The sequence below is a fragment of the Ostrea edulis genome, chromosome 7 (genome assembly GCF_947568905.1).
Source record: "Ostrea edulis chromosome 7, xbOstEdul1.1, whole genome shotgun sequence".
Classification (NCBI taxonomy): Eukaryota; Metazoa; Mollusca; class Bivalvia; order Ostreida; family Ostreidae; genus Ostrea; species Ostrea edulis.
Window position 1 is genome coordinate 33,975,969 of NC_079170.1, and position 24,684 is coordinate 34,000,652.

At 36.4% G+C, this 24,684-nt stretch overlaps 1 long non-coding RNA gene across 1 annotated transcript in view; it reads right to left on the reverse strand.

The window, feature by feature from the left end:
* Nucleotides 1-4,721: 4,721 nt before the first annotated feature.
* The window catches only part of LOC130048051 (uncharacterized), a 30,260-nt gene continuing 10,297 nt past the window's right edge, over nt 4,722-24,684 (reverse strand). The window contains exon 2 of the long non-coding RNA XR_008796878.1: nt 4,722-5,970. This is a non-coding gene — a long non-coding RNA (uncharacterized LOC130048051). The remainder of the gene's footprint in view (nt 5,971-24,684) is intronic.

Consider the following 24,684-nt stretch of genomic DNA (forward strand, 5'->3'; position numbering starts at 1 on the left):
CGGCGGACTATACATAGAGAAGAAACCAGTCCAACCCGGCGGACTATACATAGAGAAGAAACCAGTCCAACCCGGCGGACGATACATAGATAAGGAACCAGTCCATCCAGGCGGACTATTCAGGGAGAAGGAACCAGTCCAGCCCGGCGGACTATACATAGAGAAGGAACCAGTCCAGCCCGCGGACCATACATAGACGGCCCAGCAACTCGACCTGCTGCAGTAGCAGGTTCCAGGTATTCAACAGGTCACATTTCTCTTCTCGAGGGGGAGGAATTCTAGACGACGTAATGAATATGACAGAACATACTCATATTAAAGTGTCGTGATCGCAGGAAGTCCCATTCTCCCCTCCCTCTCTAATATAAAAAACCCATGTGAAATTCGAAAACATCGTGTCTTCCGGTGAAATCAGCGTTAGATCATCAGTATCCCTGGCTGATATGGCTAAATGAGGTGGTCCATCAGATGAGACCGCAAAAACCGAGACCCCGTGTCAACGCAAGTGTGGCAAAATAAAGATATCTTCCTGCTCAAAGGCCGTAAACGCCGAGCATAGGCCTGAATTTTGTGGTCCTTCACCGGCAAATATGAAGTCTCCATATGAATGAAAAGTTCCTGAGCGGAACTTTAAACAATATACAACCAACAGAATTTCTTATCATTAAATCAGTTTTGATAATGTAAGATGAAAATAACGAACAGTGATCAATCTCATAACTCCTACAAAGAACACAAAATAGAAAGTTGGGCAAACATGGACCTCTGGACACACAAGAGATGAGATCAGGTGCCTGGTAGGAGTAAGCATCTCCTGTCTACCGGTCACATTCACCGTGAACCCTATATCTTGATCATGTAAACGGAGTTATCCGTATTCAAAATCAGTGTTTCAAGTACGGCCAAACAATCGGTATGAAACACGTCAGACAGCCAGGTTGTATTGGCATACTAGATCGTTATGACGACCATAAAATTTGCTAAATGCTGACTTTAAACGAGACTGTTGAAACCCCTGCACCATCAACATGTTTGTTAGTAGACTGTTTCGATTTAAAAAATCATATGCAGAGCAAGGTCTTGCGAATCGATTCAGTTGAGAGACAAAACGCCATATGCAGGTGACATGGAATATTACTACGTGTATGGGAAGTTGACGATGGAGAAGTTGAAATCATCCCGTTTGTCATAAATTTGGGTTTTTAGTTTGCCGTTAACACCTACGTTCAAGAAAATATCTATGTACGAAACAGATGTGGAAGACTCTGTGGTGTCTTTTATTTCATTTTCTCTGGGATGAAAGGTGAAGATAGCGAACAGTTATCAATCTCATAACTCCTATAAGCAATACAAAATATAGAGTTGGACAAACACGGACCCTTGGATATACAAGGGGTGGGATCAGGTGCATAGAAGAAGTAAGCATTTTTTGTCAACCGTTCACACCGGTCGTGAGCCCTATATCTTGACCAGTTAAAAGGAGTTTTCCGTAGTCAAAATCAGTGTGTCAAGAAAGGCTTAACAATCGGTCTGAAACAATTCATATAGCATTTGACCCCATAATAGGTTGTATTGTCAAACTAGATTGTTATAAGGACCATAGAATTTGCGAAATGCTGACTGTAAACGAGACTGCTGAAACCTATGCACTATCAAATTGTTTGTTAGTAGCCTGCCTCGAATTTAAAAACTGATTGTACGCAGAACAAACTCTTGTGTATCGAATCAGTTTAGAGATACAAACACCCTATGCAGGTGATAATGGAATATTGTTACGTAAATAAGGGAGGTGGACGACGGAGAAGCTGAAATCATCCCGTTTATCATAAAGTTGAGTTGTTAGTTTTGCCATTAAGTTCTATTTTGAATAAAGTATCTAAGTATGAAGCAGAAGTGGACGACTCTGTGGTGTCTTTTATTTCGAGTAGACAGGGATATATCGAATCGACAGATGGGGGAAAATGATTGTTGTTAATAGATATAAAGTCGTCTATATATCTAAATGTCTCAAAAGGCCACAATTAAGTGAGTTTCACAAACTAAGATTATACTTATGTAAACTTTGCAAGCTGGAAGTAGTACTTATTCCTCATGTAACTTATTTTTAATTTTTTCCCATAATTTCTGGTTTACTAAACAAGGAAAGACATCCGTGCCGTGTTGTGTTTCAATGTGTCTAATACGAAATATCAATATTTCTCCGATATCCTTTATCCATCGTGACAAACCATCAAAGTCGTCTGCATCATATTTAACCTAAGTGTTTACTGCTTTAAAAACCATGTAAGCAGGGTTGTGAAATGAACCTGATATCTAAACCTTATATATATATATATATATATATATATATATATATATATATATATATTGGAACTGTATATTTTCCTGCTTTTTAATTGAATTATTTTGACTGTGTGATATCAACTCTTTCTATTTGGATTATATATGTATATTAAAAAGAAAACCACATACGAACTCATGCGTTTTATAGAACGCATTTTCACCAGTGGCAGTGCAATTATTTGGTCCTGATAATGATCTAGTTTGCCAACAGACTATCATTGGGTGAAATGCTGTCTTACTTGTTTCATACCGATTGTTAGGGAATATTCCGTTATCACCTGAATATAGTGTTTATATCTCTAAACCGATTCAATACGTAAGAGCTTTTTCTGCGTATGATCTTTTTTTTTTAAATCGAGACAGACTACTGACAAAAAAGTTGATGGGGTAAAGTTTTCATTAGTCTCGTTTAAAATCAGCAATTCTGCAAATTATACGGTCGTACTAACAATTTAGTTTGTCAATACAACCTCTCATTGGGTCAAATGCAGTTATACCGATTTTTAGGCCGTTCTTGGCACACTGATTTTTACTACAGATAACTTCGTTTAACTGGTCAAAATATAGGGCTCATGGTGGGCGTGACCGGTCGACAGGGGATGCATACTCCTCTTAGGCACCTGATCCCAACTCTGGTAGATCCAGGGGTCCGTGTTTTTCCAACTCTTTATTTTGTGATGCTTATAGGAGTTATGAGATTAGTCTCTATTCGTTATCTTCACCTTTCATATATTCATTTAGTTTCAATTTAGTATCAATGTCGTTAAGTAATGATAGTTGACTGTTTCACACATAAACACTATATTCCATGTTTGGCCCTACCCTAGAGTCAGATTTTTTACCTTGGGAATCATGAAATTTACAATTTCGGTAGAGGCTGCTTCACTCTACACAAATATGTATTTAGTATACCTTACAGATGTGAGGTTGTAGAGAAGGTTTTTCGAAAGTGGTCAATTTCTTGCATTTTTGTCTCGTCCTTAAGCCCCAAAGAGAGCACCCGTCCTGAAATTTACCACTTATGCCCCATTTAACCCAACTATATATACACAATTTGAAAAGAATTTGAATGATAATTATCAAGAAGAAATTAAAAATGTTCAATCGTTAACGCACGAAGGACTCTAACCTATTGTAATAGTCTGCCTGGGTTTACTCAGGTAAGTTGAAAAGGAAGTCCTTTTAACACATCCATACAAGAAAGTATTCGGAAATAAATTAAATGGTAAAAGACGATCTGTCAACTACTGCTAATGCCAACTCTTCCTAGAACAACTGAGAACAGACATCTACGCTGGAGCAATGTTTAATGAGGTGTTCAGCCTCCAATAACAGGGAAGATGAAGCTGTCCAGGAACAATGACCGGACATCTAGTTACTACGGATATGTGTGGTATTATCACTCATATGAGATTGTAATGCTCAGATTTACAAGCTGTACGAGATGTAAACCAAATATCTAGGTAGAAGGGTCATCATGATTCACATGTTGGATGGAGTCTAAAGCCTTTAGGCGATGACGAGCCGAAGATCATTTTTCTATCTTATCTCACTCTTTCTTCACATAAGTTCTTATGAAAATCAAACAATAAAGTCAAAACAAACATTCAGAGTATACGTCGTGAAGTGTCATCAGCAGGTCGACGTCAACATTCTCAGGAAACGGGTCTCCAAATGCAATTACTGTTTGAAGTGATGTCTTATAAAACAACCCTTTATAGTCGAATTGTTATGATCAATTGTATGTATATTGTTTAATGCCCCTCTCGAGAATTTTTCACTCATGAGGAGGCATCGCCAATGCCGGTGAAGGGCTGCAAAATTTAAGCATATGCCTGGCGCTTACGGTGTTTGAGCAGAGAGTGATCTTAATCGTGCTACAACTGCCCCATCCAAAGGACCGCCCTTTTTATTCGCCTCTTACGACATGCAAGAGGTATCGAGAATATATTCTAACAGGCATCCCCATGGGATTGTTATAGTCGGAGGGCGGAGGTTAGATATACTTTATAGTCAGAAGATTGGGGTTAGATATTCTTCCAACCAAAGATAGAATACAGTCACATGAAATGTGATGGTAATGAACAGTGATCCATCTCATAACTCCTATAAACAATACAAAATAGATAGTTGGACAAACACAGACCCCTGGACATACCAGAGGTGGGATCAGGTACCTAGGAGTAGTTAGCATCCAACGCATTAAACAAGTGGCAGACGTTCTGCTTATATCATGACAACTTTCTTAATGAGGTCAATGTTTAACATTGTTGTAGTCTTGGGCGTATGGGACAACCTCTCAATATGCCACACCATTAGGGATGTGTTCATTTGTGAGGCAGATCTGCAAGAAATGAACATTTGTATGATCGAAGTCAGGTCAATACATTATTTATCTAATCATAGTTGGTATATTATTTAACATCAATCTAATTACATCAATGCATATTGATGTAACATCAATATATTTATACAATCAATACACAATTTATTAGCAATCTTAGTAGAACAGAATATGTGTTATTAACAGGATGTTATGATGTAAATGTTCGCCAAAAATTAAGGAGGGGATGATTTATTTCAAATAATTCAGGTTAGATTTTTATGAAAAGTAGGTTGAACGTCCAGCTCAAGATCAGAAGGTCAAACACCAAGACATAACAAGGTCGTAACATAGAGAATCTAGGAACCCAATATCAAAGCTCTACCTTTAAAAGCTTGGAAGATATTGATCAACCTAGGTTTTTAAAATGTGGACATTTTGTAGAAATTGTTCTCATTGTGACGTCAAAATTCCTGCCTTGGTCTTCCACACAAACATTTCCTTACTCAAAATCCCAGATATTTGTCCATCCACATTCCTTCTCTATCGAACTGAGGTCGGAAAGAAAATAATATCATTTTTCAATGAAACTGTGTCTGATCTGAAGGTCAGTGGCTTTGGATCATTTTTAATACACCCTGCTGAGATAAACATACTTTCTTCAGCTCCCCTTTTCATGGATGAGTATTTTGGTGCAAAGAGAGCACTCGGATTTTGATTTCGACCTCTGGGTTTATTGTATTCACGAATCTTTTCAGTACACGTGCAACTGCCGAATTCTTAAACAAAATCGTCAATGGCAAATAGGAAAGCAACAATTTGCTCTCATCTGCCATGTCCCACACCGCTTCATGTCCAAGTCCCTTGTTTTATGGTACCAGAATAGTTAAATATAGTTAGAATACTTCAATATTTTCTCTGAAAATCGAAAGTTAGGAGCTTAGATTTCACAAAATAATACCCCTTGCTTCTGATATTTCCATATTTTTAACATCCCCACTTCTAGATAAATTTCTTCCTTTCGTAAAGGGATTACTGTATATATACGCCGCCTTCCTCCTTTTTGTTGTCTTCGTCGGTATCATCTGCCATGCCATAAGCTGACACTGGTGAATGTATCCATAACTGAATTTTTTTCGGACATGATTCAGACGATTAACAGGAACATTTTTACATCTAGTAATTGGTAAAAATGGTATTCAGTTTTCAGGATGGATAGGTACATGTAGTTCCTTAAGGTCATGCCACTTTCAATATCGAACTTAGGATCGATTTTCATTTTTGGTCGGAGAACATCTTTGCATCTAAAAATACGAAAGAGCTAATGATTAAGGAACGTTTTCAGACTCACCCACCCCCTCCGCTCGGCTCTACGTGGCTGTTTTAAAAGTGTAATCATTCATTGGCCGATAAAAATAATTGCAAGCCTCAATCAATAATATGTGCAAATGTTTACTTGAAGCGTAGAACTATAGAAAAATGACGAGTTACATGACGATTAGATACACGTCCGTAACATTACAAACTATTCAACTGAATCATTTCTTTCTCTCAATCCGTTCGTGTCCGTTTCTTTGCATTTCTTGTCTGTTTTTCTTTCGGTCAATGTGTTCCTTGTCCAGCGAAGTGAAAACTTGAAACAGACATCACCAGATAATGGAGTCCGCTGAGTGTACTGTTCTTTCTGTTGTTATGCGTTTTAATAGAAACTTATGCGTTTCTTTTCCTGTACGTGTCCTGGTCACACCGTTTATGTTCGGTAGAAATGAGTCACGGTCGGACTATTATCAGATAGGCAGCGGATCCACCGAAGATATAATGAACACTAACCGCATGTTTATGGACAGCCTTCCCAACATTTGTAGACCTTCTTTTTGTCGTTTATAGATCGTGCGGTTATTATATGCATGTGTTTCATAGGATTTATACACCGATCGCATGAGCTCCGATCAGCGGCGGAAACAACATCCATCAACGAATAATAATGGTCAGCATTATGTCACATCACCTTTTGAGCAATGAATTAGTCCTCTGCGTTTACCTGTACAAATTTCGCCCCTAGAATATTATTATAATAATAAACTAGATGCTATCTCGTTGCAAGCAACGGTTGGGTCCTCCGTCCAATTTTAGATGTGATGAGATAAGAATTTGACTGAGATGTTCGTTCATTAATAATGATACAAATATATTGTGTAGACGTACAATTTAGCTTCGGTAATGTTTTACAAATATTGATCATTTTAGTGTTATGAATGAAAGACTCTCTGCCCCTCTCGGCCACTAATTAAAGGGGTCAGCCTTTTTTCGAGAAAAAAAGTTAATAATGTTATTTACTGCGATACAAATTCGACTGATCAGGCGAGTTATGTCGCCCGAAGGCCTATTTTTTATATATCATTTTAGATATATCTCGCAAAACTGAACACATTTTGTTCTACATGTCCTATTAAATGTTTCTTGAGAAAAACGTTATTGCGATATTTATCAGACTGTTAAGGCGAGTCATAAGGCCCGTGGGCATTTTTCTTGATATCGTTTGAAAGATCTTGGAAAACTGAACAACTTTTATTCTACATGTCTTATCAAAAGTTTCTCCAGAAAAAAAGTTATTGATTATGACACTAATCAAACTGTTCAGGCGAGGCATGAGGCCCGTTTGCCTTTTTCATGATGTTGTTCGAAAGATCTTGCAAAACTGAACAACTTTTGTTCTAGATGTTTTATTAAAAGTTTCTTGACAAAAATGTTATAGATTGCAACAATAACCCAACTGTTCAGGTGATCAATGAGACCCGCAGGCCTTTTCTTAACATCGTTAGTTAACGCTTGCGAAACTGAACAAATATTGTTCTACACGTCTTGTCAAAGGTTTCTCGAGAAAAAAGTTATTAATGTTATTAATTGTGATACAAATTCGACTGTTCAGGCGAGTCATGACGCCCGGGGGGCTATCATTTTGATATCATTGGATAGATCTTGCAAAACTGAACATTTTTTTCTACATGTCTTATCAAAAGTTTCGTGAGAAACGAGTTAATCATTGCAACAGAAATTCAATGGTTCAGGCGAGCCATGAACCCCATGAGCCCATTTCTTGATATGACACTAAAGATCTTAATAAACTGTACAACTTTTGTTATATATGTCTAAGCAAAATATTTACGAGTAAAAAGTTCTGATGGAAAACGTGAAAAAAAAATGGGCACTTTTTTAAAACTCCATTTTCGACCCCTACCGAGCTTCCATACTAGACACTTCCGGAAATTTTGAAAGCCCAGGTGCACAACTACAACATGTCGTCTAACATCACTGAAAATGTCAGCACTCTAGCTTTTATCGTTTTTGAGATTTTGTCTGGAGAAAATGGTCATCTGAAAATTGATAAAAGGGAGATAACTTTCGACTGGAAGTGAAATGTCAACAATACAAGAATACGTATCAGGTTTAGATCATGATACATCATCCCTGAAATTTTCAAAGAAATCCATCCAGCCATCTCTGAGAAATCGTGTGCAAAATTGTGTAAAGAGAAAAATAACGAGCTAAAACTGTGTTGGGAGATGCCAACACAAATGTCTTCGAACACCTCCCAATGTCAGAAATGGTTTTTTATGCCAGATATGCACTCAGGATCCTCAAAAAACCCTAAAAACCAAATTTGGTTGAAATCCGAGAGACTGGATTTTGGCCGCCATTTTTTTCAATGGCGGCCATTTTGAAACATTTTAAAATTGAGTGGAAGGAAATACTGATACTAGAAATGAATTGTGGACCCTCAATTTACTCCAGAACCCAAATGTTGTTGAGATTTTAACACTTTCAAATATTTTCGTATATGGTGGCCATTTTGAAAATGGCGGCTCAAAATTTTTTTGATGGTGGAAATGGACTCGGGGTCATCAAATTACCATAGAAATAGAATTTGGTTGAAATCCGACAACCTTGAGTTTTTGACGGTTTTTTCGCCGCCATTTTGAAACGGCGGCCATTTTCAACATTTGAAAAGTTAATTGCACCCTTCCTAGTGACCCCCTACTACCTCACAAAGTTTGAAGTGAATCTGTCGAAGCACTTTCATATAATCGAGCGGACAAATTTCTCATTAAAGAAGAGGAAAAATAAGAAGAAAATAATAATTACGTGCTATAACTGTGTTGAGATGCCAACACAAATGTCTCCGAACACCTCCCCATGTCAGAAATGGTTTTTTATGCCAGATATGCACTCAGGATCCTCAAAAAACCCTAAAAACTAAATTTGGTTGAAATCTGACGGACTTGATTTTTGGTCGCCATTTTCTTCAATGACGGCCATTTTGAAACATTTGAAAATTGATTGGAAGGAAATACTGATGCTAGAAATGAATTGTGGACCCTCAATTTACCTCAGAACCCAAATGTTGTAGAGATTTTAGCACTTTCGAATATTTCGGTATATGGCGACCATTTTGAAAATGGTGACCCAAAAAAATTTGATGGTGGAAATTGACTCGGGGTCCCCAAATTACCCTAGAAATAGAATTTGGTTGAAATCCGACAACCTTAAGTTTTTGACGTTTTTTGAGAATTTGAAAAGTTGATTGCACCCCTCCTGATGACCCCCTATCAGCTCACAAAGTTTGTAGTGGATTTGTCGAAGCACTTTCATATAATTGAGCGGACAAATTTCTCACTAAAGAAGAGGAAAAATAAGAAGAAAATAATAACGAGCTATAACTGTGTTGGTATGCCAACACAAATGTCTCCGAACGCCTCCCCATGTCAGAAATGGATTTTGATGTCAGATATTCACTCAGGATCCTCAAAGAACACTAGAAACTAAATTTGGTTGAAATCCGACGGACTTGATTTTTGGCCGCCATTTTTTTCAATGGCAGCCCTTTTGAAATATTCGAAAATAGGTTGGAAGGAAATACTGATGCTAGAAATGAATTGTGGACCCTCCATTTACCCCAGAACCCAAATGTTGTAGAGATTTTAACATTTTCAAATATTTCGGTATATGGCGGCCATTTTAAAAATAGAGGTTGAAAAAAAAATTTGATGGTGGATATGGACTCGGGGTCACCAAATTACCCTAGAAATAGAATTTGCTTGAAATCCGACAACTTCGATTTTTTGACGTTTTTTGGCCCCCATTTTGAAACGGTGGCCATTTTGAAAATTTGAAAAATTGATTGCATCCCTCCTGATGACCCCTATCAGCTCAGAAAGTTTGAAGTTGATCAGTCGAAGCACTTTCATGAAATCGCGCGGACAAATTTCTCACTAAAGAAGAGGAAAAATAAGAAAATAACGAGCTATAACTGTGTTGGGATGCCAACACAAATGTCTCCGAACACCTCCCCATTTCAGAAATGCTTTTTGATGCCAGATATGCACTCAGGATCCTAAAAAAACCTATAAACTAAATTTGGTTGAAATACGATGGACCTGATTTTTCTTCAATGGCGACCATTTTGAAACATTTGAAAATTGATTGGAAGGAAATACTGATTCTAGAAATGAATTGTGTACCCTCCATTTACCCCAGAACCCAAACAATGTAGATATTTTAACACTTTCAAATATTTCGGTATATGGCGGCCATTTTAAAAATGGCGGCTCGGAAAACAATTTTGATGATGGAAATGGACTCGGGGTCACAAAATTATTCTAAATTTGAATTTCGTTGAAATCCGACAACCTTGAGTTTTTGACGTTTTTTTTGGCCGCCATCTTGAAACGGCGGCCATTTTGAAAATTTGAAAAGTTTATTGCACCCCTCCTAGTGACCCCCTATCAGCTCACAAAGTTTGAAGTGGATCAGTCGAAGCACATTCATATAATCGCGCGGACAAATTTCTCACTAAAGAAGAGGAAAAATAAGAAGAAAGTAATAAGAATAATAAGAAACGGAGCAAAAACAACATGTATCCGACACTTTGTGTTCGGAGACATAATAAGAATAATAACAAACGGAGCAAAAACAATATGTCTCCGACACTTTGTGTTCGGAGACATAATAACGAGCTATAACTGTGTTGGGATGCCAACACAAATGTCTCCGAACACCTCCCCATGTCAGAAATGCTTTTTGATACCAGATATGCACTCAGGATCCTCTATAAAACCTAGAAACTAAATTTGGTTGAAATCCGACGGACTTGCTTTTTGGCCGCCATTTTCTTTGCCTTTTTCATGATGTTCGAAAGATCTTGGAAAACTGAACAACTTTTGTTCTAGATGTCTTATTAAAAGTTTCTTGACAAAAATGTTATAGATTGCAACAATAACCCAACTGTTCAGGTGAGCCATGAAATCCTCAGGCCTATTTCTTAACATCATTAGTTAACACTTGCGAAACTGAACAACTTTTGTTCTACACGTCTTGTCAAAGGTTTCTCGACAAAAAAGTTAGTAATTGTGACACTTATCAAACTGTTCAGGCGAGCCATGAGACCCGTTCGCCTTTTTCATGATGTTGTTCGAAAGATCTTGCAAAACTGAACAACTTTTGTTCTAGATGTTTTATTAAAAGTTTCTTGACAAAAATGTTATAGATTGCAACAATAACCCAACTGTTCAGGTGAGCCATGATACCCGCAGGCCTATTTCTTAACATCGTTAGTTAACGCTTGCGAAACTGAACAACTTTTGTTCTACATGTCTTGTCAAAAGTTTCTCGAGAAAAAAGTTATTAATGTTATTAATTGTTATACAAATTCGACGGTTCTGGCGAGCCATGACGCCCTGAGGCCTATTTTTTGATATCATTCGATAAATCTTGCAAAATTGAACAACTTTTATTCTATATATTTTATCAAAAGTTTCGTGAGAAAAAAGTTAATTATGGTAACAGAAATTCAATGGTTCAGGCGAGCCATGAGGCCCATGGGCCTATTTCTTGATATGGCACGAAAGATCTTAATAAACTGTACAACTTTTGTTATATATGTCTAAACAAAATATTTAGGAGTGAAATGTTATGATTTAAAACGTGGAAAAAAAATTGGGCACTTTTTTAAACTCCATTTTCGACCCCTACCGAGCTTCCATACTAGGCACTTCCGGAAATTTTGAAAGCCCAGGTGCACAACTACAACATGTCGTCTAACATCATTGAAAATTTCAGCACTCTAGCTTATGTCGTTTTTGAGTTTTTATCCGGACAAAATGGTCATCTGAAAATCAATAAAAGGGGGATAACTTCCAATCAGAAGTGATTTTTCAAAAATTGAAATGGCGGTACAAACTTCAAATGGCAATGCATCAACACTGAAAATGTGAATAAAATCGATCCAGCCTTCTCCAAGAAATCCTCTGCACAAAATCGGTAAGGAGAAAAAAAGAAGAATAACTAGATTCGATCTCGTTGCGAGCAACGAGTGGGTCTTCCGTCCAAATTTAGATGTGATTAGATAAGAATTTGACTGACATTTTCGTTCATAAATAATGATACAAATATATTGTCTAGACGTACAATTTAGCTTTGGTAATGTTTTACAAATATTGATCATTTAAATGTTATAAATTAAAGACTCTCTCTACCTCTCGGCAACTAATGAAAGGGGTCAGCTTTTTTTCGAGAAAAAAGTTAATAATGTTATTTACTGTGATACAGATTCGACTGATCAGGCGAGTCATGCCGCCCGGAGGCCTATTTTTTTTTTATATCATTCTAGATATATCTCGCAAAATTGAACAAATTTTGTTCTACATGTCCTATGGAAATTTTCTTAAGAAAAAAGTTATTGATTGCAACATTTATCAGACTGTTAAGGCGAGTCATAAGGCCCGTGGGCCTTTTTCTTGATATCGTTTGAAAGATATTGCAAACCTGAACAACGTTTGGTCTACATGTTTTATCAAAAGTTTCTCCAGAAAAAAGCTATTGATTGTGACACTAATCAAACTCTTCAGGCGAGCCATGAGGCCCGTTCGCCTTTTTCATGATGTTGTTCGAAACATCTTGCAAAACTGAACAACTTTTGCTCTAGATGTCTCATTAAAAGTTTCTTGACTAAAATGTTATATATTACAACAATAACCCAACTGTTCAGGTGAGCCATGAGACCCGCAGGCCTTATTCTTAACATCGTTAGTAACGCTTGCGAATCTGAACAATTTTTGTTCTACATATCTTATCAAAAGTTTCTCGAGAAAAAAGTTATTAATGTTATTAATTGAGATACAAATTCGACTGTTCAGGCGAGCCATGACCCCCGTAGGCCTATTTTTTGATATCATTAGATAGATCTTGCAAAACTGAACAACTTTTATTCTACATGTTTTATCAAAGTTTCGTGAGGAAAAAGTTAATCATTGTAACAGAAATTCAATGGTTCAGGCGAGCCATGAGGCCCATGGGTCCATTTTTTGATTCGGCACGAAAGATCTCAATAAACTGTACAACTTTTGTTATATATGTCTAAAAAAAATATTTACGAGTATAACGTTATGCGACATTTATCACTGTTAAGGCGAGTCATAAGGCCCGTGGGCCTTTTTCTTGATATCGTTTGAAAGATCTTGCAAAACTGAACAACTTTTGTTCTACATGTCTTATCAAAAGATTCTCGAGAAAAAACTTAGTAATTGTGACACTGATCAAATTGTTCAGGCGAGCCATGAGGCCCGTTGGCCTTTTTCATGATGTTGTTCGAAAGATCTTGCAAAACAGAACAACCTTTGTTCAAGATGTCTTATTAAAAGTTTCTTGACAAAAATGTTATAGATTGCAACAATAACCCAACTGTTCAGGTGAGCCATGAGACCTGCAGGCCTATTTATTAACATCGTTAGTTAACCCTTGCGAAACTGAACAACTTTTGTTCTACATGTCTTGTCAAAAGTTTCTCGAGAAAAAAGTTATGAATGTTATTAATTGTGATACAAATTCGACTGTTCAGGCGAGCCATGACGCCCTGAGGCCTAGTTTTTGATATCATTAGATAGATCTTGCAAACCTGAACAACTTTTATTCTACATGTCTTATCAAAAGTTTCGTGAGAAAAAAGTTAATCATTGTAACAGAAATTCAATGGGTCAGGTGAGCCATGAGGCATATGGGCCCATTTCTTGATATGACACGAAAGATCTCAATAAACTGTACAACTTTTGTTATATATGTCTAAGCAAAATATTTACGAGTAAATAGTTATGATTTAAAACGTGGAGAAAAATGAGACACTTTTTTAAACTCCATTTTCGACCCCTTACCGAGCTTCCATACTAGGCGCTTCCGGAAATTTTGAAAACCCAGGTGCACAACTACAACATGTCGTCTAACATCACTGAAAATTTCAGCACTCTAGCTTTTATCGTTTTTGAGTTTTTGTCTGGACAAAATGGTCATCTGAAAATCGATAAAAGGGGGATAACTTCCAACCGGAAGTGATTTTTCAAAAATTGAAACGGCGGTACAAACTTCAAATGGCAACGCATCAATCCTGAAAATTTGAAGCAAATTGATCCAGCCATCTCCGAGAAATCTTCTGCACAAAAATCGGTAAGGAGAAAAAAAAAGAATAATAACTAAATGCGATCTCGTTGCGAGCAACGAGTGGGTCTTCCATCCAATTTTAGATGTGATGAGATAAGAATTTGACAGATTTTCGTTCATAAATAATGATACAGATATATTGTCTAGACGTACAATTTAGCTTTGGTAATGTTTTACAAATATTGATCATTTAATTATAAGTGTTATAAATTAAAGACTCTCTGCCCCTCTAGGCCACTAATTAAAGGGGTCAGCCTTTTTTCGAGAAAAAAGTTAATAATGTTATTTACTGTGATACAAAATCGACTGATCAGGCGAGTCATGTCGCCCGGAGGCCTAAATTTGATATCATTCTAGATATATCTCTCAAAATTGAAACAAAAATTGTTCTACATGTCCTATGGAAATTTTCTTGAGAAAAAAGTTATTGATTGCGACATTTATCAGACTGTTAAGGCGAGTCATAAGGCCCGTGGGCCTTTTTCTTGATATCGGTTGAAAGATCTTGCAAAACTGAACAACTTTTGTTCTACATGTCTTATCAAAAGATTCTCGAGAGAAAAAAATAGTAATTGTGACACTCCTCAAACTGTTCAGGCGAGCCATGAGGCCCGTTCGCCTTTTTCATGATGTTGTTCGAAAGATCTTGCAAAACTGAACAACTTTTGTTCTAGATGTCTTATTAAAAGTTTCTTGACAAAAATGTTATAGATTGCAACAATAACCCAACTGTTCAGGTAAGCCATGAGACCCACAGGCCTATTTCTTAACATCGTTAGCTAACGTTTGCGAAACTGAACAACTTTTGTTCTACATTTCTTATCAAAAGTTTCTCCAGAAAAAAGTTATTGATTGTGAAACTAATCAAACTGTTCAGGCGAGCCATGAGGCCTCTTGGCCTTTTTCATGATGTTATTCGAAAAATCTTACAAAACTGAACATCTTTTGTTCTAGATGTCTTATTAAAAGTTTCTTGACAAACATGTTATAGATTGCAACAATAACCCAACTGTTCAGGTGAGCCATGAGACCTGCAGGCCTATTTCTTAACATCATTAGTTAACGCTTGCTAAACTGAACAACTTTTGTTCTACATGTCTTGTCAAAAGTTTCTCGAGAAAAAAGTTATTAATGTTATTAATTGTGATACAAATTCGACTGTTCAGGCGAGCCATGACGCCCGGAGGCCTATTTTTTGACATCATTAGATAGATCTTGGAAAACTGAACAACTTTTATTCTATATGTTTTATCAAAAGTTTCGTGAGAAAAAAGTTAATCATTATAACAGAAATTCAATGGTTCAGGCGAGCCATGAGGCCCATGGGCCTATTTCTTGAGATGACACGAAAGATCTCAATAAACTGTACAACTTTTCTTATATATATCTAAACAAAATATTTACGAGTAAAAAGTTCTGATTTAAAACGTGGAAAAAAATTGGACACTTTTTAAAGCTCCATTTTCGACCCCTACCGAGCTTCCATACTAGGCACTTCCGGAAATTTTGAAAACCCAGGTGCACAACTACAACATGTCGTCTAACATCACTGAAAATTTCAGCACTCTAGCTTTTATCGTTTTTGAGGTTTTGTCTGGACAAAATGGTCATCTGAAAATCGATAAAAGGGGGATAACTTCCAACCGGAAGTGATTTTTCAAAAATTGAAACGGCGGTACAAACTTCAAATGGCAACACATCAATCCTGAAAATTTGAAGCAAATCGATCCAGCCATCTCCGAGAAATCTTCTGCACAAAAATCGGTAAGGAGAAAAAAAAAGAATAATAATAATAACTAGACACGATCTCGTTGCGAACAACAAGTAGGTCTTCCGTCCGATTTGTTGATGCACTCGGAGTAAAAAAAAAAAAAAAAAAAAGACAAATGAGTCCCAATTTAGTTTCCGACTTTAAGACACTTTAGATATAATCAATTTTTCATATCATAAGCTTCTGAAGGAAAGTTGCGGAGAAATTCGTTTGAAATTCGACTCTCCAGGCGAGCCATAAGGCCCGCGGGCCTATTTCTTGATGTCATTTGTTAGCCCATTATAGACTCAACAACTTTAGTTCTATATGTCTTTACAAAATATTTACCTGTAAAAAGTTATTGAGATCGACCGATATTGACAAAAAATCGACTCTACAGGCGAGCCATTAGGACTATAGGCCTATTTCTTGATATCAATCGATAGATCTCGATAAACTGAACAACTTTTGTTCAATATGTCCTTACAAAATATTTACCAGTTACAAGTTTTTGAAATCGACTGATATCGACAAAAATCGACTCTACAGGCGAGCCATGAGGCCCACAGACCCATTTCTTGATATTGATCGATAGGTTATGACACATTGAACAACTTTTGTTCAATAATGCTTTTCAAAAAATATGTCGTTTTAAAGATATGAGGCGTCAAATATTTACGATTTTGGCCCTTAAAATCTCTAATTACGTAACATATGACCTACTTTTTGATTTGATAAGATCAAGCTCGTTGAGATGAACATTTCCGCTTCTACAACTTATTATAAAATATTAATAGTTTCTGAGATATTCTCAAAAACATTTGGACCCTTCTGAAACCCTAATTTAAAGGGCCAGCCCGTTTTGCTTAATATCGTAAGAAAGGCCTTGTCATTTTAAACATTTTTTGCTCAACAAGTATTTAGAAATTCTTTACCGTTCTCGAGTTATCTCTACAAGCAATATTTAGGGGCCAAACTGTAGCTCCCTAACGGGGCCACATAGGGAAAAAAGGAAATGTACATATTGTTTAGATTATCATTCTGAACAACTTTTGTTCAATAATGCTTTTCAAAATATTTGTCGTTTTCAAGATATGAGGCGTCAATTATTTATGATTTTGGCCCTTAAAATCCCTTATTACGTAACATATGACCTACTTTTTGATTTGATAAGAACAAGCTCGTTTAGATGAACATTTCCGCTTCAATGACTTATTACAAAATACTAATAGTTTCTGAGATATTCTCATAAACCTTTGGACCCTTCTGGGCCCCTAATTTAAAGGGTCAGCCCCTTTTGCTTGATATCGTAAGAAAGGTCATGACATTTCAAACATTTTTTGTTCAACAAGTATTTAGAAATTCTTTACCGTTCTCGAGTTATTTCTAGAAGTAATTTTTAGGGGCCAAACTGTAGCTCCCTAACGGGGCCACATAGGGTAAAAACGAAATATGCATATTGTTCAGATCATCATTCTGAACAACTTTTGTTCTTTATTGCTTTTCAAAATATTTGTCGTTTTCGAGATACAAGGGGTAAACAATTTATGGTTTTGGCCCTTAAAATCCCTTATTACGTAACATATGACCTAAATTTTTATATGAATAGATTTGGATTGCTGAGATGAACATTTTTTGTTCTTTGACTTATACCAAAATATTAACGATTTTTGAGATATTTGATCTAGACTTTGAGCCCTTCTAGATCCCTAATTTAATGGGCTAGCCCCTAAATCTTGATATTTTCGAAAAGATCTCGTAAATGTGCACAACTTTTGTTCTACATGTCTTAACAAAATATTTGCAAGAAAAAAGATATTGGAGATCAAAGGTCAAAAATCGCCGAAATCGGCGACAAATTTTGGCATCCATTTTTTGAGGTCCAGGCGAGCGTTTAGGCAAATCGCCTCCGGTAAAATCGAATCCCCCACAAATCTTCTAAAATGTTTACTCTATCTTGTGTAGAAATTTCAAGACTCTAGCTTCAAAACTGACGGAGGAGATGTGTGGACAACAAGGCCCTTCAAAAAGTCACTAAAAGAGAGATAACTCCTGACCGGAAGTGACGTCAAGCACGAAATTTTGCAAGCAAAGTCTCGTCACCAAAAGACATCTTTCCTGAAAATTTGGTGAAAATCGATCGAGAAATGGCTGAGAAAAACGCGTGTACTACCAAGGAAAATAATAATAATAATAATAATAGTAAGGTCTTCCGCAGGAGACGGAAGACCTTAATAATAATAATGAAGAAGAAGAACGCGAACAATAATAGTAAGGTCTTCCGCAGGAGACGGAAGACCTTAATAATAAGAAAAGTGAAAAATCAACAATAGAATAATAGAAGGGTCTTCCGCTGAAGACGGAAGACCCTAATTAGATGTGATGAGATAAGAATTTGACTGAGATTTTCGTTCATAAATAATGATACAAATATATTGTCTAAACGTACAATTTAGCTTCAGTAATGTTTTACAAATATTAATCATTTAAGTGTTATAAATTAAAGACTCTCTGCCCCTCTCGGGCACTAATTAGAGAGGTCAGCCTTTTTTCGAGAAAAAAGTTAATAATGTTATTTACTGCGATGCAAATTCGACTGATCAGGCGAGTCATGTCGCCCGGAGGCCTATCTTTTTTTTTTATATATAATGCTAGATATATCTCGCAAAACTGAACAAATTTTGCTCTACATGTCCTATCAAAATTCTCTTGAGAAAAAAGTTATTGATTGCGACATTTATCAGATTGTTAAGGCGAGTCATAAGGCCCGTGGGCCTTTTTCTTGATGTCTCATTAAAAGTTTCTTGACTAAAATGTTATAGATTGCAACAATAACCCAACTGTTCAGGTGAGCCATGAGACCCGCAGGCCTATTTCTTAACATCGTTAGTTAACGCTTGCGAAACTTTTGTTCTACATGTCTTGTCAAAAGTTTCTCGAGAAAAAAGTTATTAATGTTATTAATTGTGATACAAATTCCACTGTTCAGGCGAGCCATGACGCACGGAGGCCTTTTTTTATATCTATAGATAGAACTTGCAAAACTGAACAACTTTTATTATACATGTTTTATCAAAGTTTCGTGAGGAAAAAGTTAATCATTGTAACAGAAATTCAATGGTTCAGGCGAGCCATGAGACCCATAGGCCCATTTCTGGATACGGCACGGAAGACCTCAATAAACTATACAACTTTTGTTATATATCTCTAAACAAAATATTTACGAGTATAAAGTTATGCGACATTTATCAGACTGTTAAGGCGAGTCATAAGGCCCGTGGGCCTTTTTCTTGATATCGTTTGAAAGATCTTGCAAAACTGAACAACTTTTGTTCCACATGTCTTATCAAAAGATTCTCGAGAAAAAAGTTAGTAATTGTGACACTAACAAACTGTTCAGGCGAGCCATGAGGTCCGTTGGCCTTTTTCATGATGTTGTTGGAAAGATCTTGCAAAACTGAACAACTTTTGTTCTAGATGTCTTATTAAAATTTTCTCGACAAAAATGTTATAGATTGCAACAATAACCCAACTGTTCAGGTGAGCCATGAAACCCGCAGGCCTATTTCTTAACATTGTTAGTTAACGCTTGCGAAACTGAACAACTTTTGTTCTACATGTCTTATCAAAAGTTTCTCCAGAAAAAAGTTATTGATTGTGACACTAATCAAACTCTTCAGGCGAGCTATGAGGCCCGTTGGCCTTTTTCATAATGTTGTTCGAAAGATCTTGCAAATCTCAACAACTTTTGTTATAGATATCTTATTAAAAGTTTCTTGACAAAAATGTTATAGATTGCAACAATAACCCAACTGTTCAGGTGAGCCATGAGACCTGAAGGCCTATTTCTTAACATCGTTAGTTAACGCTTGCGAAACTGAACAACTTTTGTTCTACATGTCTTGTCAAAAGTTTCTCGAGGAAAAAGTTATTAATTTTATTAATTGCGATACAAATTCGACTGTTCAGGCGAGCCATGACGCCCGGAGGCCTATTTTTAGATATCAATAGATAGAACTTGCAAAACTGAACAACTTTTATTCTACATGTCTTATCAAAAGTTTCGTGAGAAAAAAGTTAATCATTGTAACAGAAATTCAATGGTTCAGGCGAGCCATGAGGCCCATGGGCCCATTTCTTGATATGGCACAAAAGATCTCAATAAACTGTACAAGTTTTGTTATATATGTCTAAACAAAATATTTACGAGTAAAAAGTTATCATTCAAAACGTGGAAAAAAATTGGGCACTTTTTAAAACTCCATTTTCGACCCCTACCGAGCTTCCGTACTAGGCACTTCCGGAAATTTTGAAAACCCAGGTGCACAACTACAACATGTCGTCTAACATCACTGAAAATTTCAGCACTCTAGCTTTTATCGTTTTTGAGTTTTTGTCTGGACAAAATGGTCATCTGAAAATCGATAAAAGGGGGATAACTTCCAACCGGAAGTGATTTTTCAAAAATTGAAACGGCGGTACAAACTTCAAATGGCAACGCATCAATCCTGAAAATTTGAAGCAAATCGATCCAGCCATCTCCGAGAAATCTTCTGCACAAAAATCGGTAAGGAGAAAAAAAAAGAATAATAATAATAACTAGACACGATCTCGTTGCGAGCAACGAGTAGGTCTTCCGTCCGATTTGTTGATGCACTCGGAGTTAAAAAAAAAAAAAAAAAAAGACAAATGAGTCCCAATTTAGTTTCCGACTTTAAGACACTTTAGATATAATCAATTTTTCATATCATAAGCTTCTGAAGCAAAGTTGCGGTGAAATTCGTTTGAAATTCGACTCTCCAGGCGAGCCATAAGCCCCGCGGGCCTATTTCTTGATGTCATTTGTTAGCCCTCTATAGACTCAACAACTTTAGTTCTATATGTCTTTACAAAATATTTACCTGTAAAAAGTTATTGAGATCGACCGATATCGACAAAAAATCGACTCTACAGGCCAGCCATTAGGACCATAGGCCTATTTCTTGATATCAATCGATAGATCTCGATAAACTGAACAACTTTTGTTCAATATGTCCTTACAAAATAATTACCAGTTACAAGTTTTTGAAATCGACTTATATCGATAAAAAACGACTCTACAGGCGAGCCATGAGGCCCACAGACCCATTTTTTGATATTGATCGATAGGTTATGACACATTGAACAACTTTTGTTCAATAATGCTTTTCAAAAAATATGTCGTTTTAAAGATATGAGGCGTCAAATATTTACGATTTTGGCCCTTAAAATCTCTAATTACGTAACATATGACCTACTTTTTGATTTGATAAGATCAAGCTCGTTGAGATGAACATTTCCGCTTCTACAACTTATTATAAAATATTAATAGTTTCTGAGATATTATCAAAAACATTTGGACCCTTCTGAACCCCTAATTTAAAGGGCCAGCCCCTTTTGCTTGATATCGTAAGAAAGGCCTTGTCATTTTAAACATTTTTTGCTCAACAAGTATTTAGAAATTCTTTACCGTTCTCGAGTTATCTCTACAAGAAATATTTAGGGGCCAAACTGTAGCTCCCTAACGGGGCCACATAGGGAAAAAACGAAATGTACATATTGTTTAGATTATCATTCTGAACAACTTTTGTTCAATAATGCTTTTCAAAATATTTGTCGTTTTCAAGATATGAGGCGTCAATTATTTATGATTTTGGCCCTTAAAATCCCTTATGACGTAACATATGACCTACTCTTTGATTTGATATGAACAAGCTCCTTTAGATGAACATTTCCGCTTCAATGACTTATTACAAAATATTAATAGTTTCTGAGATATTCTCATAAACCTTTGGACCCTTCTGGGCCCCTAATTTAAAGGGTCAGCCCCTTTTGCTTGATATCGTAAGAAAGGTCATGACATTTCAAACATTTTTTGTTCAACAAGTATTTAGAAATTCTTTACCGTTCTCGAGTTATTTCTAGAAGTAATTTTTAGGGGCCAAACTGTAGCTCCCTAACGGGGCCACATAGGGTAAAAACGAAATATGCATATTGTTCAGATCATCATTCTGAACAACTTTTGTTCTTTATTGCTTTTCAAAATATTTGTCGTTTTCGAGATACAAGGGGTAAAAGATTTATGGTTTTGGCCCTTAAAATCCCTTATTACGTAACATATGACCTAAATTTTTATATGAATAGATTTGGATTGTTGAGATGAACATTTTTTGTTCTTTGACTTATACCAAAATATTAACGATTTTTGAGATATTTGATCTAGACTTTGACCCCTTCTAGATCCCTAATTGAAGAAGCTAGCCCTTAAATCTTGATATTTTCGAAAAGATCTCGTAAATGTGCACAACTTTTGTTCTACATGTCTTAACAAAATATTTGCAAGAAAAAAGATATTGGAGATCAAAGGTCAAAAATCGCCGAAATCGGCGAAAAATTTTGGCATCCATTTTTTCAGGTCCAGGCGAGCGTTTAGGCAAATCGCCTCCGGTAAAATCGAATCCCCCACAAATCTTCTAAAATGTTTACTCTATCTTGTGTAGAAATTTCAAGAATCTAGCTTCAAAACTAACGGAGGAGATGTGTGGACAACAAGGCCCTTCAAAAAGTCACTAAAAGAGAGATAACTCCTGACCGGAAGTGACGTCAAGCACGAAATTTTGCAAGCAAAGTCTCGTCACCAAAAGACATCTTTCCTGAAAATTTGGTGAAAATCGATCGAGAAATGGCTGAGAAAAACGCGTGTACTACCAAGGAAAATAATAATAATAATAATGAAGAAGAAGAACGCGAACAATAATAGTAAGGTCTTCCGCAGGAGACGGAAGACCTTAACTAGATGCGATCTCGTTGCGAGCAACGAGTGGGTCTTCCGTCCAATTTTAGATGTGATGAGATAAGAATTTGACTGAGATTTTCGTTCATAAATAATGATACAAATATATTGTCTAAACGTACAATTTAGCTTCAGTAATGTTTTACAAATATTTTAAATCATTTAAGTGTTATAAATTAAAGACTCTCTGCCCCTCTCGGCCACTAATTAAAGAGGTCAGCCTTTTTTCGAGAAAAAAGTTAATAATGTTACTTACTGCGATACAATTTCGACTGATCAGGCGAGTCATGTCGCCCGGAGTCCTATTTTTTTATATATCATTCTAGATATATCCCGCAAAACTGAACAAATTTTGCTCTACATGTCCTATCAAAATTTTCTTGAGAAAAAAGTTATTGATTGCGACATTTATCAGATTGTTAAGGTGAGTAATAAGGCCCGTGGGCCTTTTTCTTGATGACTCATTAAAAGTTTCTTGACTAAAATGTTATAGATTGCAACAATAACCCAACTGTTCAGGTGAGCCATGAGACCCGCAGGCCTATTTCTTAACATCGTTAGTTAATGCTTGCGAAACTGAACAACTTTTGTTCTACATGTCTTATCAAAAGTTTGTCGAGAAAAAAGTTATTAATGTTATTAATTGCGATACAAATTCCACTGTTCAGGCGAGCCATGACGCACGGAGGCTTTTCTTTTTATATCATTAGATAGAACTTGCAAAACTGAACAACTTTTATTCTACATGTTTTATCAAAGTTTCGTGAGGAAAAAGTTAATCATTGTAACAGAAATTCAATGGTTCAGGCGAGCCATGAGGCCCATGGGCCCATTTCTAGATACGGCACGAAAGACCTCAATAAACTGTACAACTTTTGTTATATATCTCTAAACAAAATATTTACGAGTATAAAGTTATGCGACATTTATCAGACTGTTAAGGCGAGTCATAAGGCCCGTGGACCTTTTTCTTGATATCGTTTGAAAGATCTTGCAAAACTGAACAACTTTTGTTCCACATGTCTTATCAAAAGATTCTCGAGAAAAAAGTTAGTAATTGTGACGCTAACAAACTGTTCAGTCGAGCCATGAGGTCCATTAGCCTTTTCCATGATGTTGTTGGAAAGATCTTGCAAAACTGAACAACTTTTGTTCTAGATGTCTTATTAAAAGTTTCTTGACAAAAATGTTATAGATTGCAACAATAACCCAACTGTTCAGGTGAGCCATGATACCCGCAGGCCTATTTCTTAACATCGTTAGTTAACGCTTGCGAAACTGAACAACTTTTGTTCTACATGTCTTATCAAAAGTTTCTCCAGAAAAAAGTTATTGATTGTGACACTAATCAAACTCTTCAGGCGAGCTATGAGGCCCGTTGGCCTTTTTCATAATGTTGTTGGAAAGATCTTGCAAAACTGAACAACTTTTGTTCTAGATGTCTTATTAAAAGTTTCTTGACAAAAATGTTATAGATTGCAACAATAACCCAACTGTTCAGGTGAGCCATGAGACCCGCAGGCCTATTTCTTAACATCGTTAGTTAACGCTTGCGAAACTGAACAACTTTTGTTCTACATGTCTTATCAAAAGTTTCTCCAGAAAAAAGTTATTGATTGTGACACTAATCAAACTCTTCAGGCGAGCTATGAGGCCCGTTGGCCTTTTTCATAATGTTGTTCGAAAGATCTTGCAAATCTGAACAACTTTTGTTATAGATGTCTTATTAAAAGTTTCTTGACAAAAATGTTATAGATTGCAACAATAACCCAACTGTTCAGGTGAGCCATGAGACCCGGAGGCCTATTTCTTAACATCGCTAGTTAACGCTTGCGAAACTGAACAACTTTTGTTCTACATGTCTTGTCAAAAGTTTCTCGAGGAAAAAGTTATTAATGTTATTAATTGCGATACAAATTTCACTATTCAGGCGAGCCATGACGCCCGGAGGCCTATTTTTAGATATCATTA